The following is a 16,238-nucleotide window of genomic DNA, read 5'->3' as shown; positions in this document are numbered from 1 at the left end:
CAATGTTCCAAAACATATACTCTATACAGTGAGGTCCACGTTATAATGGTAGTATATGAGTAGCATTAATGCTGCTGTATCATTCGACAAAACAGAGAGCGCTCTTCATTTCTAGCTTTGTCGGATCGGGTTCCAATAATGTAGAAATATAATTAACTTACAGAATATTTTATCTAAATTATATGATAATTTATTATTCAATCCTTGAGAAGTATATTTAATATATTATATTTTCCTGACGAATTAAATACAATTCAATTCTTTAAACAAGAATGAACAGTATATATTACATAAAAATAATATACCGTTATTAGCTATCCTTTATAAATTACAGTGGCAAGGCAGAGAATCGGCAACATTCTATCATTCTCCTCTGCCGTTATAATTTGGACTTCACTATATGGTAGCCAAATCACCAGTAAATCAATGCTGAAAAAGAACGAGTCTATTAAAAAGTAAGTTATCATTACTCTTTTGGTCGATTTGATATAACAGCCAAATTTTTTTTTTTTTTTTTTTGATTACGTCCTAAAGACTCCAGTCATGGAGTATAAGACAAGTCATGTTATCAAATAATAATTCTAACACTAAGTAGTTCAACCTAGTTTAGGTTTGAAAGGAATTCTTGTACACTATAAAAAGCTTTATCAACTAAATATTTTTTCATTTGTTTTTTGAGAATCTGCAAATCATCATTACTTTTCAAGATTTGAGGTAGCTTGTTATAAAATTTCCTACCAATATAATCTGGTTTTTGTTCAAATAACCTACTATTGTGACCCATTATATGATAATCTGCTCTGTTTCGCGTATTATACTCATGAACATCTGAATTTTGGATCACACCACTCATTTCACATGCATTACAACTTCATATACATACAAAGATGGCACAGTTAATAGACCAAGCTTTTTAAATAAAGGCCTACAAGAGTCTAACCTATTCACTTTCTCTATACATCTGAGTGCCTTCTTTTGAATCTTAAACACTCTGTCCATATTTTGTTGAGATGAATTACCCCATACTAAAATAGCATACCTAATAATGAGATAGTATAAGTCCATTGTAAGCAGTTAACAGTAGTTTTTTATCATTCAGCCTAGCAAGCTGCCGCAGGACAAATACCCCAGATGATATCTAATTACATATCCTCTCAATGTAAGGATGCCATGTTAATTTCCTGCCCAATAAAATTCCCAAGAATGCTACTTTCTCTTCTTGGTCTAATTCATTTTCCTCTACAAACACATTTATTTCTCTATCCTCTACTGAATTATATTTACTTTAATGGTTTTATATTTATATTTACTCTAAATGGTTTTAAAGTTGATCAAATGAGTTAGTAGATATTTAAAAATTCAAGTAAGCTTGTGCTGTAACCTACGCCAACTCCCTTGTTAACTACTTTTTAAAAGCTCTGTCCCTTCCTTTTACATACAAAAAAGGAAATTGATTTCACTATCTGAGTTACTCTTAAGGATATAATAGTCTTCCGTGAAATGTACGGCAACACGTCGATGTTTAAAACATCGATGTTTAAATCATCGATGTTTACTGTTCGATGTTTTTCACTTATCGATGTTCAGGAGAAAAAAACATCGATGTTCAAAACATCGATGTTTTGTCTTTCGATACCCATCCCTATATCATAGTAGTTGTTGATCTGTAGAAGCGTGTAAACTCATTCCGTTTTGAATTGCTTGATAATACACTTCATTCATTCATTTCTGTACATTTTTTCATCAATTTTTATTATTCATCCGATTGAATGAATACACTGATCATTTCCATCATAGTTTTTCCCCAGTAATAATAATAATATCGCTTATATACGGTACTTCTTCACCTTGGTTACAGTTTTCAGACTTCAGTGTTCAGTATAGACTTCACTTGGTTACAGTCAAGTCTAGTTTGTGAAATATTTGTAGAAAATGGCGAGCACCTGCAGCAAAGAACACCACGAGAAATTTTTAAGCTTGGACAAAGATGGCATTGGACAGGATTGTGAATTTATTGTGGGCTCCCAGAGTGTGGTTATCAAAGGGAACAAGTTTATGTTTTCTGCGTCAAGTGAAGTTTTCAATGCAATGTTTTACGGCGATATCAAAGAAGAGCAGTCTGTCCGAATTGTTGATTTGGACCCAAAGGCATTCGAATATATGAAGCACTGGATATACACAGGTGAGGTTGATTTTTCGTCATCAATCCATGCCCTGCTAACATACATTGCAGCTCGTAAATACATCGTTCCCAGTCTTGAGCGTGAATGCATCGAGCATATGAGGAAGAAACTTGAGCCTTGCGAAGTGTTGGAACTCTATGAACATTGCAAACTTTATTTCGTTTCAGAATTTGATGATCTATGTTGCAGATTATTGAGGAGAAGACTGATGAAGTTTTGGATAGCAATATTTCGAGTCAGCGAAATTTGAAACAATCGAATTCATTCTGAAATTATCGTCTATGAATTTGAATTCAGAAAGTAGTGTCTTTGTGTATTTTGAAAAATGGGCTCTTGCCGAAGTTAATCGCAAAGATATTAGTGTTGATAAATTGTCATCATATTTCAATAATTTGAAAAGTCACATACGGTTCCTATCAATGAGCTTGAAAGAGTTTGTTTCTTGTGTTGAAGGCTCTTTGTTGCTTACGATGGAAGAGAAAAACGCTATTATGGTGAATCGTGTTTCCAAAAACTCAAAACCAATGCCGGAATGGTTTTCTGAAACACTGCACCAACGAGAGTACATATTATACCCTCAACAGTTTATAAGAGTGAGTATACAGTAAATCTTGTTGTTCCAATAATTGACGATGATGTAAGTGAGGTATGTAATTCACATATATTTAAAGTACATGCTGGCTGTTTTTTCTATCAGAATTACCTCCACCATGCATTCAGCTAAATATATTTTTTTCCATGCTGAATGTCTCAAGGAATATGACTTAGAGGTGAGCATAATAACCATAGGATCGAAACTTCGATTACAAAAATCGAATTTAATATTTGAGAATGTGTGTTTCATTATACCAGACTGGAAAAATATGAAAGATACTCAAAAGATAGTTTTTTGCAAGACTCCCTGTAACCAAACTGAGAAATGGAGCGTTCTCTAAAGGCAAAGTTCAGTTATGATAGTTGAAGCCTCTTTTGAAATAACTCATGAATATGATGAGCAGGACTAAGTTATTACAGTATTACAGATGATTCTTGGCGAATTCTTTCGGTTATTCGCAGAGGACCCAATTTCTAAAATAGTAAATCTGTTTACATATACTTTTCGTTTATTCATTTAATTAAAGTAGAGTAAATTATGTTTTGAACTATTGTATTGATTGGAAATGAATGATATTGTATTTTATTTAATCTCATTTCGTATTGTTTTGAAGTAAACAATAAATTCTTTATCTAACTAATTATGTTTTGAGCAAATTGATTGTTTTTATTGATTTTGAAAATCATATTAAAATGATAAATCGATACCATTCCAATTCAATACTGCATGGTTGAGAGGTTTGGCTGTCATCTAATCAGATATTCGCTGATGATGCCCACACAAGTCTATGATTTGTGCGTGGGTGATGATAGAGCAATGTTCCAAAACATATACTCTAAACAGTGAGGTCCACGTTATAATGGTAGTATATGAGTAGCATTAATGCTGCTGTATCATTCGACAAAACAGAGAGCGCTCTTCATTTCTAGCTTTGTCGGATCGGTTCCAATAATGTAGAAATATAATTAACTTACAGAATTTTTATCTAAATTATATGATAATTTATTATTCAATCCTGAGAAGTATATTTAATATATTATATTTTCCTGACGAATTAAATACAATTCAATTCTTTAAACAAGAATGAACAGTATATATTACATAAAAATAATATACCGTTATTAGCTATCCTTTATAAATTACAGTGGCAAGGCAGAGAATCGGCAACATTCTATCATTCTCCTCTGCCGTTATAATTTGGACTTCACTATATGGTAGCCAAATCACCAGTAAATCATGCTGAAAAAGAACGAGTCTATTAAAAAGTAAGTTATCATTACTCTTTTGTCGATTTGATATAACAGCCAAATTTTTTTTTTTTTTTTTTTGATTACGTCCTAAAGACTCCAGTCATGGAGTATAAGACAAGTCATGTTATCAAATAATAATTCTAACACTAAGTAGTTCAACCTATTTTAGGTTTGAAAGGAATTCTTGTACACTATAAAAAGCTTTATCAACTAAATATTTTTTCATTTGTTTTTTTGAGAATCTGCAAATCATCATTACTTTTCAAGATTTGAGGTAGCTTGTTATAAAATTTCCTACCAATATAATCTGGTTTTTGTTCAAATAACCTACTATTGTGACCCATTATATGATAATCTGCTCTGTTTCGCGTATTATACTCATGACATCTGAATTTTGGATCACACCACTCATTTCACATGCATTACAACTTCATATACATACAAAGATGGCACAGTTAATAGACCAAGCTTTTTAAATAAAGGCCTACAAGAGTCTAACCTATTCACTTTCTCTATACATCTGAGTGCCTTCTTTTGAATCTTAAACACTCTGTCCATATTTTGTTGAGATGAATTACCCCATACTAAAATAGCATACCTAATAATGAGATAGTATAAGTCCATTGTAAGCAGTTAACAGTAGTTTTTTATCATTCAGCCTAGCAAGCTGCCGCAGGACAAATACCCCAGATGATATCTAATTACATATCCTCTCAATGTAAGGATGCCATGTTAATTTCCTGCCCAATAAAATTCCCAAGAATGCTACTTTCTCTTCTTGGTCTAATTCATTTTCCTCTACAAACACATTTATTTCTCTATCCTCTACTGAATTATATTTACTTTAATGGTTTTATATTTATATTTACTCTAAATGGTTTTAAAGTTGATCAAATGAGTTAGTAGATATTTAAAAATTCAAGTAAGCTTGTGCTGTAACCTACGCCAACTCCCTTGTCATCTAGTTGAAGATCTTCTAGTCCTTCTAGATCTTCTAGTTCAGCTCTTCTCTGTAGAAGGCAGTGGCAAGGCAGAAAATTATCACGGAATAAGATAATTGCATCATAATTTGATAAATTGGTAATCAAGAAAATTATTTATTATTTGTTTCGATACTTGATTATTGATCAAAACAACGTTATAAAGTGAGCACCTGATTAACATTCGTTTGCTATCCTTGTTTGTCATTGGACAAAGCAGATAGCTCTATCCTTTTCTACATCAACACTGTTGCCGAAAGTTCATGAATACAGTAATTACTATCACAATATTTGAACTGATTATAAAATGTATTATTGAATCATGTATAATTTTATCTTGGAGAAAATATGTTCTCAAACAAACTAGAATTGGAACACTTGAATGTTGTCTAGAAATATCACGAATTAATTGAAAAATTACATACATGTTTCAACATCTAAAGGTGCGTACAGATTTACGCGCCGCGAACATTAGCAATTCACTTTTAATCAGCTGATGCCAAGCTTTTTATATCTGTATCTTACAGTTTCTGTTAAAATACAGAGATAATCAGCTGATTTAAAGTGAATTGCTCATGTTCGCGGCGCGTATATCTGTTCGCACCTTAAGATGACAGCATAGGTGTTGGAACATGTATGTAATTTTTTAATAAACTTGTGATATTTCTAGACAAAATTCCAGTGTTTCTTTATACATAAATTAATATAATAACATCTCACCAACAACAGGATGTCTGAAGCCAAAAACTAATATTGGTTTTTGAAGAAAAAATGTACGGAACAAAACATCCGTTTCAAGTCTTTGAAGTTCCAATTCGCTTGACAAAATAATGGAGAATAAACTGGAAAACTGTAGTGAAAGCACTCTGGATAAGCACTGTCGGATTACCTTGACAAAACTAGTGTATTTTGAGTTTGAAGTTTCAAGATCTGTCGTTACTGATTACAATATTGGATGAATCTTGAAACCTTTACACAACTGTAGACTCTAGCAGGAGATTTAAGCATTTCTTCTCAAAATAGCTGGAAAACTAAGTGCCGGTTTCCGAGCTTGAGATTTAGCTGAGTTCTAGAATTTTAACAGCTGAAGACAAAAAATTGACTTTCCGAAACGGGGCGTAGTCGTAGTTTTTATAATAATACTTATTTCTTCATTTCTATAATTGGAAAAGTTTTTCCTTGACGAAATGAAACATTCCTAGCTGAACTTTACACTATTTTCTCTTTATTTTATTTTATTTTGTGTTCAATTTCCCAGTTTTTTTGGAATTTAATTTTAACGTGGACTAGATACAACCACGCCCCGTTTTGGAAAGCCATTTTCTGTCAGAAGTCTAGAACTTAGCTAATCCCGAGCTCGGAAACCGGCCCTAAGAAAAAACACACAAAAACCGCTGGAAAACCGCCGATTTTTGAAAGATATGATTTTGGGCGTATCTTTGGCTTTATATCAAACCTTGAACATTTTCACACCTTGAAGATTTTGTTGTGAAGACAAAACATCTGCACCGTAGCTGAACATCTGTACCAAATTTGAAAAATGTTTGTCAATCAGTTCATAAAAAAACTGAGAAAATGCAGGATAAATATTAATATGATTAGTTATTACCAAAGACCTTAAAGAGATATAGACCCACAATGCCTTCCCAATGATAGCTCTTACTTGAAATTGAAGGCCGCCATTGGGGTATTTTAGCACGAGATATTATATAATTATTATTTATTTGTAATACTATAGATCACAAAGGCATTGGTGGCATTGGTATGTAATAATCTTATGGATTTCCCCCTCAATGGCGGATTTCAATTCCAAGTACGACACTAGCGCTGCATGTGAGTCTATGCATCTTTAAGGTCCTTGGTTATTACCACAATATTTAATTATAATTGAAATTTCCATATCATATGTTACTATAGAACTATAATCTAGATAGAGTACCTCTTCGAAACAGTTGTTAACTGGCAACTAAATTGATAATTTTGTCAGGTTGGTATTAAATTGAGTTGAATTTGTTAGGTTGGCACCAAGTTGAAGATTTAAATGCATTTATCGCGGAAAAATAATTGATTGGGCACTGCTACTTCAATCCTGGGAATATTATATTACTAGCCGTCAGGCTCGCTTCGCTCGCCATATCCGTTCAGCCAGACGTTTAGTCTGAACCCCCGACTGGATTGTCCTAACATATGATAAAAATGCTCAAATGAAAAATGCAGGCGAGCGAAGCGAGCCTGCTGATCTCATTCTTGGACGATCCAGTCAGGGGTCCAGGGGGCGGAGCCTCCTGGCTAGACGGATATGGCGAGCGAAGTGAGCCTGACGGCTAGTAAATTGAATATAAACAGATGAATAAATAAACCAATAAAATAAAAAATGCATAATATTTTATATTGATCCATTTCATTTCCAAATCTATGAATATAAACGAAATGACACAAAGTCACTCACCCATTCACAATAAGGTTGACAAAAATATAAATCTACAGAACCATAGACTACTATAGATAGAGTAAGCCATATATATCTAACTAGCCGTCAGGCTCGCTTAGCTCGCCATATCCGTCTAGCCAGGGGGCTCCGCCCCCTGGACCCCCGACTGGATCGTCCAATAATGAGATCAGCAGGCTCGCTTCGCTCGCCTGCATTCTTTCATTTTTATCATATTATATTAGGACAATCCAGTCGGGGGTCCAGACTAAACGTCTGGCTAAACAGATATGGCGAGCGAAGCGAGCCTGACGGCTAGTAATATAATATACCCAGGATTGAAGTAGCAGTGCCCAATCAATTTTTCCGCGATAAATGCATTTAAATCTTCAACTTGGTGCCAACCTAACAAAGTCAACTCAACTTAATGCCAACCTGACAAAATTATTAATTTAGTTGCCAGTTAACAACTGTTTCGAAGAGGTACACTCTATCTAGATTATAGTTCTATAGTAACATATGATATGGAAATTTCAATTATAATAATAATTAATAGATTGGGAGAAGATAATATACATGCTAAAAGACGAACTTTAAACCCTTAAAAACAACTCTTAGAGTTAAAATATTGCCAAAAGATTTCTTAGTGCGCCTCTAAAGGGCCAACTGAACATACCTACCAAATTTGAACGTTTTTGGTCCGGTAGATTTTTAGTTCTGCGAGTGAGTGAGTGAGTCAGTCAGTCAGTCAGTCAGTGAGTGAGTGAGTGCCATTTCGCTTTTATATATATAGATTATAAATTGAATATAAACAGATGAATAAATAAACCAATAAAATAAAAATGCATAATATTTTATATTGATCCATTTCATATCCAAATCTATGAATATAAACGAAATGACACAAAGTCACTCACTCATTCACAATAAGGTAGACAAAAATATAAATCTACAGAACCATAGACTACTATAGATAGAGTAAGCCTTATATATCTAAAGTAAGCAATGACAGAACCAAATACGTTTGAATTTGGCATATATGCTTAATATTAAATCAAATCAAATCAAATTCTTTTATTCCTCATCCAAAAAACAATACAACAAATATAAATAAATTCTGTCACCCACACTATCAGAAAAATGTTTACAATACAATAATGTTACTTACAAAGCATAATAATAATAAAGCATAGTAACATAAAAACTTTCTATTCTACCATTAATGTTTATTATTCTTCTAATAGTGCAAGCTGACAGGCCGTACTTAAAGGAATTAATCCCTGCATGGACCTAAGGTCTGTGAGCAAGGATGAGCCCCCATCAGTCAGCCTGACGAGAATGAATTTTATTATTAAATTACATATAAATTCATTAATTTATATTGGAAAAGGATGTTGACGTATCCTAAGATATTGAGAGGAGGACAGGGAAAACTCGAAATGAGAAACAAAGCACAAACCCCGACGATGTTGGATTTCAATTAGAAAAAAAAACTGTAGAGCTATTATAGGAATGATACCTTAATTGAAATTCTAATAAATAATTATGAATTGATTGAGGAGCAAAATTTACCTTAAGTCTGATGCAAGACACTTAACTCATAAAAAGATTATGAAAAAAAAACTATCTGTAGGATGAGTTTATAAGTTCCTCTGATTCATCCAGACCGAGGACTGATAATAACCAGTGTGTGTTCTTTTTGAATGTGTCAATAGACAAAGATTCAAATAAGTTCAAGTTGGCAAATCTACTGGAAATGTTCCTATAAAGAATTTGTGAAATAAATGAAGGGTTGGTAGTTGAGTAAGTTCTGTGCAAATAAGTGGATGAGACAGTTGTATTCTGTGAGTAACGGGTGTTATAAGAGTGTGAGACTACTGAAAAGATTGAGTTTTGATGTTTGTACATGTGAATAAGAAGAATATTATTACCTTAAGCGCCGTTTGCACAGTGACAGTTTAAACTAAATTTCATTTTAAACTGAATTAAATCCTTATAAAGTATCTTTTGTTATAATGCGTTTCATTTGGAGTTTAAGCCAACAGCTGATTAAATTCAGTTTAAGCTTCGACTGTGCAAACGGCCCGTAGTGTACTAATTGTGAAGTAAAGAGGTGGAGCGGCTCAATACTGAATATCTCAATAACAGTCTTTCAAGGCTGATCAATTATATCTTGCAACTTGTAATAATTTGTTCCTATAGTGAGGTCCACGTTATAATGGCAGTATTTGGTTAACATTGTTGTTGCTATCCTTGTCTATCATTCGACAAAACAGATAGGGCTATCGTTTTCTATCTTCACAATGTTGCCGGATCGTTTTCAACAAAGTTGATTTGTAGTTAATTAACAAAATACATAATTTTTATTATGAAATGGAGATTCATAAAATGTTTAAAGTTGATGATTTTATCATTGAAAAATATTTTTTCTGGGGAATTAAAAAATAATTCATCATATCAAACAAGAATAAACCGTTAGTATTACAAGATCACAATGTCATGAAATTATTATACCGATATCAGCTATTCTCTATAGTAGGCGGCAGTGGCAAGGCAGAGAATCGGCAACGCTGTTCTCCTATCTCTCTCCACTGCCATTTAACGTGGATCTCACCACAGCTTTATCTGCCAAGTACTGATTCCTGGTCAAGATAAAAATACGAAAAAACTTGATCTAGCCACTAATCATTATTGTTGATACCTTTTTGTAAATTGTGCATTTCTTGTGAGTAAGCTGTAATTGGCAATCGTTCAAGTGTAAAAGCACTAATTATTTGATTTTTTCTGGTTTTAGTTTCCTTGTTTTTTTTTCTTTCCTGCTACTGGTTTCTATTGGTATAGGCCTACAGACTACATACAGTATACAACCAGAGACAAGAATAATATAGTTATCCTACTTATCCTTCATCTATGATACAACTAACAACTACTATAGAGAAAAGGTAGCATAAGAAGATATCTCATGGTATCATGGGCGTTTATGTACCGAATTTATGTACCTCAAGCCGATAGTCCAATAATTAAGTTCTTTGTCCTGCACCTATGACGCTGGTATAGTCTCTTATACTGTGCTGTTCTAAAAATGTTGCAAGTCATACACACACGACTGCGACTCTAGTCTCTTCTCGAAGCAGCATGACTGTGTTTCCAAATGCTGACACTCAGACCAGTCGATTCTAGTCTCTGTGAGACTAGCGACTGTGAGACTGAGTCGAGCGTCGACTTGACATGTTGGTCGAGCCTCGACTTGAGTTTCGTAGTAGCGTGCATTTTCAATGAAAGTGAGGTTATGTTTGATGAAAGTAATGTTTTATCATTTCAGAAAAGACAATAATAAGGATTAGATAAGACAATATATGCATAATATTTTATATTGATCCATTTCATTTCCAAATCTATGAATATAACGAAATGACACAAAGTCACTCACCCATTCACAATAAGGTTGACAAAAATATAAATCTACAGAACCATAGACTACTATAGATAGAGTAAGCCATATATATCTAACTAGCCGTCAGGCTCGCTTAGCTCGCCATATCCGTCTAGCCAGGGGCTCCGCCCCCTGGACCCCCGACTGGATCGTCCCATAATGAGATCAGCAGGCTCGCTTCGCTCGCCTGCATTCTTTCATTTTTCATCATATTAATTAGGACAATCCAGTCGGGGGTCCAGACTAAACGTCTGGCTAAACAGATATGGCGAGCGAAGCGAGCCTGACGGCTAGTAATATAATATACCCAGGATTGAAGTAGCAGTGCCCAATCAATTTTTCCGCGATAAATGCATTTAAATCTTCAACTTGGTGCCAACCTAACAAAGTCAACTCAACTTAATGCCAACCTGACAAAATTATTAATTTAGTTGCCATTAACAACTGTTTCGAAGAGGTACACTCTATCTAGATTATAGTTCTATAGTAACATATGATATGGAAATTTCAATTATAATAATAATTAATAGATTGGGAGAAGATAATATACATGCTAAAAGACGAACTTTAAACCCTTAAAAACAACTCTTAGAGTTAAAATATTGCCAAAAGATTTCTTAGTGCGCCTCTAAAGGGCCAACTGAACATACCTACCAAATTTGAACGTTTTTAGTCCGGTAGATTTTTAGTTCTGCGAGTGAGTGAGTGAGTCAGTCAGTCAGTCAGTCAGTGAGTGAGTGAGTGCCATTTCGCTTTTATATATATAGATTATAAATTGAATATAAACAGATGAATAAATAAACCAATAAAATAAAAAATGCATAATATTTTTTATTGATCCATTTCATATCCAAATCTATGAATATAAACGAAATGACACAAAGTCACTCACTCATTCACAATAAGGTAGACAAAAATATAAATCTACAGAACCATAGACTACTATAGATAGAGTAAGCCTTATATATCTAAAGTAAGCAATGACAGAACCAAATACGTTTGAATTTGGCATATATGCTTAATATTAAATCAAATCAAATCAATTCTTTTATTCCTCATCCAAAAAACAATACAACAAATATAAATAAATTCTGTCACCCACACTATCAGAAAAATGTTTACAATACAATAATGTTACTTACAAAGCATAATAATAATAAGCATAGTAACATAAAAACTTTCTATTCTACCTTAATGTTTATTATTCTTCTAATAGTGCAAGCTGACAGGCCGTACTTAAAGGAATTAATCCCTGCATGGACCTAAGGTCTGTGAGCAAGGATGAGCCCCCATCAGTCAGCCTGACGAGAATGAAATTTATTATTAAATTACATATAAATTCATTAATTTATATTGGAAAAGGATGTTGACGTATCCTAAGATATTGAGAGGAGACAGGGAAAACTCGAAATGAGAAACAAAGCACAAACCCCGACGATGTTGGATTTCAATTAGAAAAAAAAACTGTAGAGCTATTATAGGAATGATACCTTAATTGAAATTCTAATAAATATTATGAATTGATTGAGGAGCAAAATTTACCTTAAGTCTGATGCAAGACACTTAACTCATAAAAGATTATGAAAAAAAAACTATCTGTAGGATGAGTTTATAAGTTCCTGATTCATCCAGACCGAGGACTGATATAACCAGTGTGTGTTCTTTTTGAATGTGTCAATAGACAAAGATTCAAATAAGTTCAAGTTGGCAAATCTACTGGAAATGTTCCTATAAAGAATTTGTGAAATAAATGAAGGGTTGGTATTGAGTAAGTTCTGTGCAAATAAGTGGATGAGACAGTTGTATCTGTGAGTAACGGGTGTTATAAGAGTGTGAGACTACTGAAAACATTAAGTTTTTCCTACAGTTACCATTGAATATGAAAAGTGGGTATTATGGGTAAAATTGCCTGAAATGCATCAAATGTTTTTCTGTGTAATTTTATTATTGATAAAAACCTTAATCCTAAAATCCTAAAGTCCTCGTTGTCCTTGGTTATAATATATAATAGTAATAATTAGCGCGTTGTGCTTCGTTTGCACCCTGCTCACTATAGCGCCCAGTCACTGTTACCAACTTCATTTTGATTTTGCTGCACTGTTGCTCCATATAACCTACTAAGTATTTTGCGTTGCCATGTTGCAAATCTGGAGTGCAGAAAAATTTTTCCCGCACTAGAGCGGAAAAGTGATTCTTTGCGTTCTGTAATCAGTGCAGCAATGGTCACTTTTCAACGTAACTGTAGGAAAACTTAATTCACTTAATAGAATACTGCAGTTATAACTGAGCCTATCCACATCTATTATCATGATTCAGTTACCAGAAGAAGAATCCAGTCATCTTTTCCTCAAGGTCACCAGCTGATCACAAATAACGCCCAAGCTCAGTAATCTCATTATCATCATAACCGGATTATATTAACATCCTCAGTAATTTATGAATGGACCGGTGTAAATCATCATAGTAAACGGCTTAAAAACTGCATTATCCTCACTAATTTATGAATGAGAAGATGACATTCATCATAGTAAACCGCTTGAAAACCACATCACAATCCTTACTAATAGTTCATGAATGAAACGATGTCAATCATCATAGTAAACGGCTTGAAACCGCATCACAATCCTTACTAATAATAATTTATGAATGAAGCGATGTCAATCATCATAGTAAACGCCTTTAAACCCGCTCTATCATTACTAATTTATGAATGGAAAGATTACACTCACCATTCAACAATTTGGAAACGTTTCGGAGCTGGAAAGTTGAAAATATTCTTAAATTGTTCAAAAACGATCTTTCACCACAGATGAGCTAGGAAAGGATAGTGCCATCTGCTTTGACAAAAATGATAGCAGCATCAATGTTAATCAAACAGGCTACTATTTACTCGTATCTATTTACTCTGTTATCAATATTCGCAGTACGTAGAGGAGGTCTTCAGAGTAATATTTTATAGCATTAACTAAGAATTTCTTTATGTATTCCAGAAGCTCGATAATAAGTCGAGTCTGGAAAGACTACGAAGAAATTTATTCAATAGATTTGGAGGAGCCAAATCTGGAAGGGAATGAGAAGAGTCAATTTGCTTATTAATAATCAAATATTTTCTCCCGTGCAAGATAATATTATTATTTTGAACTTGCAGCATTTTTTGTAATTTTCAATAATGATAATAATAATAATAATTATAATAATAATAATAATAATAATAATAATAATGTCTCTGGTTGAGGGTACAACACGACCAGAGCAGTTAATTCAAATTATACACATGACTAGCCGTCAGGCTCGCTTCGCTCGCCATATCCGTCTAGCCAGGGGGCTCCGCCCCTGGACCCCCGACTGGATCGTCCAAGAATGAAATCAGCAGGCTCGCTTCGCTCACCTGCATTTTTCATTGAGCATTTTTATCATATGTTAGGACAATCCAGTCGGAGGTCCAGACTAAACGGATATGACGAGCGAATCGAGCCTGACTGATAGTAATATAATATTCCCAGGATTGAAGTAGCAGTGCCCAATCATTTCTTCAATCAATCTTCACTTGGTGCCAACCTAACAAAGACAACTCAACTTAATGCCAACCTGACAAAATTATTAATTAGTTGCCAGTTAACAACTGTTTCGAAGAGGTACTCTATCTAGATTATAGTTCTATAGTAGCATATGATATGGAAATTTCAATTATAATTAAGAGATTGGGAGAAGAAGAATATACTGCTAAAAGACGAACTTTAAACCCTTGAAAACAACCCTTAGAGTTAAAATATTGCCAAAATTTCTTAGTGCGCCTCTAAAGGGCCAACTGAACATACCTACCAAATTTGAACGTTTTGGTCCGGTAGATTTTTAGTTATGCGAGTGAGTGAGTGAGTGAGTGAGTGAGTGAGTGAGTGAATCAGTCAGTGAGTGAGTGCCATTTCGCTTTTATATATATAGATAGATTACAAAAAGCATATAAGCCACAATTATTTACAATATTAATACAATTGGTTGATTACTTGCTGATCTAAGAAAATGAGGCCCTCACTATATATAAATATGTGTCGGGATGCAACTTATAATTTTGCTAGTGTTTAAGATTTTATACGGAAAGTTAAAAATTCTAATAAAGACATCTTAATACTTGATACAAGCTATTTCGAATTTGCAGCATTTTTTTCAATGTTCGACATCTTTTCTACTTGAGTGCTTGAAATGGATTCAGGAATATTTTATTAGTATCCTTGAATCTTGTAGCTTATTTGAACAATGTAAGCTCATTAGAAATGTAGATTAATAAAATTTCAGCTGGAGATGATGTTTCTTCATCTATTCCAAACAGCGATGTATTGATTATTTCTGACTGCATTTCGTTGTTTAGAAAATCAAAGTAGTGTGTTAATTTTTGTAAATTTATAACCACTTTAGAATCTTTAGTCGAATTTGGAAGTATCAAGAAAAAATGGAGAATGCATAAGGTGAATGACTGAGCTTGATACGATACGGAAAATTAACGCCTCTGATTGGCTCTGAGCATTATTACGTAGCGGGGCTGTGATTGGCCGAGAAAAGTCCGTTGTCACTTGCACTTCCAATGATGGGAGGAGCTACGAAATTGCTTGATATAACTAGGATTTCTAGGGATTCAAATTTGAATAAAGTAATAGATTCTTGTATGAAGAAGATGGGTGATTGTGAATGTTGCATGAATAAACGAAATGTAAATGTATTCCAATAGAATTGATTAAAATAATTGGAATACAAATTGAAAGTTATATTGAGGATCACATTATAATGGCAGTATTTGATTAACATCGGTGTTGCAATCCTTGTCTATCATTCAACGAAGCAGATAGCGCTATCCTTTTCTAACTCTGCAACGTTGCCAGATGATCTTACAACTGAAATAATATTGATTGATAAAATATCTAGTCTCAATCATGGAAATTCATTATTAAATCATTGAGAACTATATTCTCTTGACAAATGGAAACTAATTAAATTAAAAAATTTGCCTACACTAAACAAGGATGAACCGTTATTGATATTTTATAAATAGATATATTTCAGATAAACCGGTATCCGCTATCTTCTATGAAAGACAGTGGCAAGGCAGAAAATCAGCAACGCTAATCTCCCATATTTCTCCACTGCCATTATAACGTGGACCTTTTTACTGTATGAACACGATTAATAAATACCACAATGTCTCTTTTTCTGAATGGATAGATCGTATTCTCTTCCCGTATTAAAATACACTTTTTTTCATTTGATGAATGGAAGTATTACAGTAGTATAAAAGCAACCACCATCCATAAATAACAGACTAACGTCAGTCATATTTGTCGATGACTCCGGGAAGCTCATAGCTTTTGACTTTGAGA

Source organism: Nilaparvata lugens, chromosome 11 (assembly GCF_014356525.2).
Source record: "Nilaparvata lugens isolate BPH chromosome 11, ASM1435652v1, whole genome shotgun sequence".
NCBI lineage: Eukaryota > Metazoa > Arthropoda > Insecta > Hemiptera > Delphacidae > Nilaparvata > Nilaparvata lugens.
This window is presented reverse-complemented; position numbering follows the sequence as displayed.